A 6,000-nucleotide genomic window follows, 5' to 3' on the forward strand; every position below is an offset into this window, starting at 1 on the left:
CAGGGACCTAAATCTTGTCATCAAAATGAACAAAACATGCTGGAGGGATAGGTCCTGACCCAAAGACTCCCCATACTCTGGAATAGACTGACAAACATGTCAAGCAGAGCGCCTCCTTGGTCCTCTTCAAAAGGACCCTTGATGACTGGATGAGAGAGAGGAAATTTACCCCGGGGATCATGTCAGTCGCCCTGCTAGACAGGGGTCCAGGGAAGTAAATATTGTGGGAAGAAATAGCTAGGGAATTGTTATGGCTAGGTTTGTATAGGCCCTAGGCCTCATAGCCTAGTACCAACTTTTGAACCTATGATTGCATGAAATGCCACAATGATTACCAGGGTTATTAATACAGCAATGTATATATTTCTAACACATTACATGACAGTGTATACATTGCAGAGTATTGTGGATACATGTTTCAGGCATCCTGAACAAAAGGTTGTGTAAATAATCTATAAGGGTGCATAGACTGCATTATAAATAAACAGTCAGGGGAAGTATGTGTAGTGAATAGAGGCACACAGATGACTGGTAGGAATGAACAATGGGAAAGAGGACAGATAAAACATGGTAATGTACAGCAGATGAGGGCATGTCAGCGAAGGCAGATGCAGCATGAACTCTAATCACATATCAACATGATATAGTATGGACTGCACAGTGAATGTATAGAATGTACTGTCACCCAGGATGATGCCGCAATATAAACAAGAAATGATCAATCTCAACAACTGGCTTAGCTTCTGGTGTCAGTCTAGGGAGATCCAGTATCTCCCATCCTGGAATGAGATGGCTGGTGGGCCATGCTGCTGCTGCTTTGCCTGAGATGGTCTGTCTGCACATGTTGCCTCTAGACTGTTTGATATTGGCAAAGGTGCTTGCCTCCCCCATAGTGTATTTTTAGGCAATGTCAAAGCAACAAAAATGTCATGTAAAAAATCCACTGTAGGAAAACCCAAGGTTCTGCTGCTTAATGCTAGGAGTCTAAATATGAAACTGCAGTGGAGGAAATTGCCAACCTCCTAGATAACAGATTTGGCAAAAATGTCACCCCCCCCCCCCCCCCCGGACCCACAGGCCATACCCCAAAGCATACCTTACAGCAGTCCTCTGTCAAGTATCTCTAGAGATCAGGTCATATATGTGCTCTCCACAGCTAAAAACACAGATAACATCCCAGGTTACTTACTAAGCAATCTATTGACAACACCCCCCCCACCCCACCCCAAGCTCCAACCCAGTGTTGCTGACCTGGGAACAGAAGTAGATAGCAATCTGAACTTTGACCAACAAGTTTCCACAGGGGTGAGGAAAGCCTTCTATGCTGTGCACCTCATACGTAAGGTCATTGCATCCAGGTCTGAGGAAGTTATAACACCACTGTACTCAACCCTCAGCAGAACATTAATAAAGTACAATGCTCTCTTTTGCATGTACCTTACTAGACACCTGCAGCAGCTAGAGAGTCCACAAGGGTTTCTCCACAAGAAAATACAGGGCATCTGAACCATACCATAATGTACTTGGATAGACTGAAATCCCTGTCACTGTACTCTGTATCGTATTGGCTTCTGAAAGGTGAACTGTGCCTGACCTATAGGGTAGGCTCTGACCCTGCACAGATGGAAATGCTGCATATCTGCAAATCTAATGGCAAAAGAATCACTCATTCTAGGGCTCTTAACCTAGCCTATGACATTAACAGAACATGCTTGAGAGACAGATATGTCTCCCAGAGACTGCCACTCCTCTGGAATAAACTTCTACATCATGTGAAGCCGAACTCCTCCCTGACCCTATTCAAGTGCAACCTAGACAAATGGATGAGAGGCCACAAATTCACCCTGGGGGTGGCACCCATGCTCCTTATGGTCAGGGGTAGTCTGTGTTGACCACAGACTCACTCTGCAAATTATATCCACCTAATAAGTATATTGGGTGCTACTTGTAATGAACATGGCTAGCCTTGTAAGGTCTGTAGGACCGCTAGCCTAGTAACCTCCTATGAAACTATGAACCTATGTCAACAGTTCTCAGGGGGGCATATTACTACAGCTGTTACAGAAGGAGCATATAATGTAATGGCAGCAATGGCCATCAGTACATTAGCTTACATCACAGATTGTAATACCCTCTTGTAGCCATACTGTACATCCACACCTCAATGTAGCATATGTCAGTGACAGCAACATTGACACGTCAAGTGATCATAGGGTCATAGAACACTATTAGGCTGATAGCAAACATCTCATGAAATCCTAGCTATTGTTATAAAATGAAAGCAAAAATGTCTATATGCATATTACAGAAGATAGACTATTATGCGTCTGTGTGTATTTGTTGGATTGTATTACATTCTGCCACTGTCCACATGGGACATGTGTACCACACCATGACAGAATTAGCAATCACACATGCAGTGGTCTAGGGATGGCTTGCATAGGCTCATGGAAGGACTCTGCTTCATGAGGTGTGTATGCATATTTAACTGAGGACATCCTTCACTCCTTTGGGAAAGCTGTCATGTAGCCAGAGGACAAAGGAGAATGTGAGGGGCTATGTGAATGGTACCCCAAGTTGTAGTGACATGAAGAGCTATTCAAATGATCATAGAATGATCATAATGTACCAGCAACCAAACACACAGCAGTACACTGAGCCTGATATTAACATTACACCCATTACACATGTGTAGGCATAGAATATGAATGCCATGCAATATCACAGTAGCAACACCGTATATGGCTGACTGTAACATTGTTACATTGTATTTTATGAAGTATGATAGCATCATTTTATGTGGAGGAGAACATGTTGCAAGCACTGTGGGGTATGGATGTGGAGTAAAATCCTTGTGTGAATTTGTCTCAAAAGTGATAGTTGTATGTATAGACACATGAGTAGCTTGCTATCAGATTAGAACACCTATATGTATATTTAAAGTAGATTGCAAACACAGTAGTTAATGTTACTGCCACAGCACAGGTTTGCCTTGAATACTGGCCGAGTGCATGTTACACAGTATGACATCATCACTGTATGCTACAAGAAGATGTTTGGAGGAGTGTTGGACTTAGCTGTGGACTCACATATTGCTCTAAAACTACCTATTAACAGAGCGCAGTACTTAGCACAAGTCATCATCATCTTCTTTTGGCTGTTCCCATTAGGGGTCGTCACAGCGGATCATCTGTTTCCATTTCTTCCTGTCCTCTGCATCATGCTCTTTCACACCAACCACCTGCATGTCCTCTCTCACCACATCCATAAACCTTATTTTAGGCCTTCCTCTTTTCTTCTTACCTGGTAGCTCCATCCTTAGCATCCTTTTCCCAATATACCCAGCATCCCTCCTCAGCACATGTCCAAACCAATGCAATCTCACCTCTCTTGCTTTGTCTCCAAAGTGTCCAACCTGAGCTGACCCTCTAATATACTGATTCCTAATCCTGTCCATCCTAGTCACACCCAGTGCAAATCTTAACATCTTTAACTCTGCCACATCCAGCTCTGACTCCTGCCTTTTCGTCAATGCTACCGTCTCCAACCCATATAACATAGCTGGTCTCACTACCCTCTTGTAGACCTTGCCTTTCACTTTTACTGGTACCTGTCTGTCACAAATCACTCCTGACACTCTTCTCCACCCATTCCACCCTGCCTGTACTCTCTTCTTCACCTCTCTTCCACACTCACTGTTAGAAAAATATGTATTAATGTGCGTATTAGCAATATGCTTAGTGCATTTAGAGCTTGAAAAGGGTTAACACATTTATTCTATTTCATACTGCATAAATCTTGCAAACTGCAGTTCTTTCTGACCTTGTACTGTTAGCTAAAATGTTGTTTGTGCCTTGGAAATTTACTGAGAAGCAGGTGATTTCTGCTTGCGTTAGGAAAATAATGAATAGAACAATACTACTTGTATGAAACTTAGACAAAAAGTTCCGCTGTGCCATGAGAAAATACACAGCTGTAGAAGTTACAGATAATTAGTACAAAGCCTGCTTAAAAATATGAACTGCAATCAGCATTTGCTTGTATCTGAATTAGAAAAGTACCTTGAAATGTAACACTGTACAATAGATGCTTGTAAACAGATTAATGGTCACCAAGGCCAGGTTGTTTTTCTCAAAAGTTTCTCACAAATCTAGTCATGTCAGCAGAAAATCTGAGTAACATCTGCTGTAGAACAATACTGAAAGTTGTGTTTGATTACGTCAGCTTAGAAGGCCATGTCTTGTAAAATAGTATAAGAATGAACATACTTCCTGTTAGTAGTTAGACAAATCCTTGTATTTGCATGTTTTTGTCTCCTTGCGGCAAGTAAATTAAAGTGCCTTAACTGAACCTTACGTGTATTGGTCTTTGAAGTTTTTTCCTTTGACACTCACCATTACTCTGAACTGTTGATCCCAAGTACTTAAACTCATCCACCTTTACCAACTCTACTCCCTGCATCCTCACCATTCCTCTTCCCTCCCTCTCATTTACACACATATATTCTGTTTTAGCCTTGCTGACCTTCATTCCTCTCCTCTCTAAAGCATATCTCCACCTCTCCAGGGTCTCCTCAACCTGGTCCCTACTCTCATTACATATCACAATGTCATCTGCAAACATCATAGTCCACGGGGCCTCCTGTCTAATCTCATCTGTCAACCTGTCCATCACCACTGTAAATAAGAAAGGGCTCAGAGCTGATTCTTGATGTAATCTCACCTCCACCTTAAACGTATCTGTCACTCCCACCGCAGTCCTCACCAATATCACACTACCCTTGTACATATCCTGTACCACTCTTACATACTTCTCTGCCACTCCCGACTTCCTCATACAATACCACAACTCCTCTCTGGGCACCCTGTCATATGCTTTCTCTAAGTCCACAAAGACACAATGCAACTCATTCTGACATTCTCTGTATTTCTCCAACAGCACTCTCAGAGCAAATATTGCATCTGTAGTGCTCTTTCCTGGCATGAAACCATATTGCTGATCACTAATCATCACCTCCCTTCTTAACCTAGCTTCCACTACTCTTTCCCATAACTTCAAGCTGTGACTGATCAATTTTATCCCTCTGTAGTTACTGCAGCTCTGCACATCACCTTTATTCTTAAAGATAGGTACCAAAACACTTTTTCTCCATTCCTCAGGCATCCTCTGACTTTCCAAAATGTCATTAAACAATCTGGTTAAAAATTCCACTGCCATTTCTCCTAAGCACCTCCATGCTTCCACTGGTATGTCATCTGGGCCAACAGCCTTTCCATTCTTCATCCTCTTCATAGCTGTCCTTACTTCCTCCTTGCTAATCTGCTTCACTTCCTGATTCACTATCCCTACATCATCCAACCTTCTCTCTCTCTCATTCTCTTCATTCATCAGCCCTTCAAAGTACTCTTTCCATCTACTCAACACACTCTTCTCACTTGTGAGTACGTTTCTCTCACTGTCCTTTATCACCCTTACCTGCTGCACATCTTTCCCAGCTCTGCCCCTCTGTCTAGCCAATCGGTACAGGTCCTTTTCTCCCTCTTTAGTGTCCAATCTCTCATACAACTCTCTATATGCCTTATCCTTAGCCACCTCTCTCTTTGCCATGTGCCTCATCTCCTTATACTCATGTCTACTTTCTTCATCTCTTTGACAATCCCACTTTTTCTTCGCCAGCCCCTTCCTCTGTATACTCTCCTGTACTTCCTCATTCCACCACCATGTCTCCTTGTCCTCCTTCCTATGTCCAGATGTCACACCAAGCACCTTCCTAGCAGTCTCCCTTACTAGCTCTGCTGTAGTTACCCAGCTATTCGGTAACTCTTCATTGCCTCCCAGTGCCTGTCTTAACTCTTCCCTGAACTCCACCTCACAATCACCCTTTTTTAACTTCCACCATTTAATCCTTGGCACTGATTTCACACTCCTCCTCCGCTTCTTGATCACCACCATCATCCTACAGACCACCATTCTATGCTGCTTAACTACACTTTCCCCAGT

Source organism: Protopterus annectens, chromosome 2.part1, assembly GCF_019279795.1.
Source record: "Protopterus annectens isolate FY-2018-M chromosome 2.part1, PAN1.0, whole genome shotgun sequence".
Classification (NCBI taxonomy): domain Eukaryota; kingdom Metazoa; phylum Chordata; order Ceratodontiformes; family Protopteridae; genus Protopterus; species Protopterus annectens.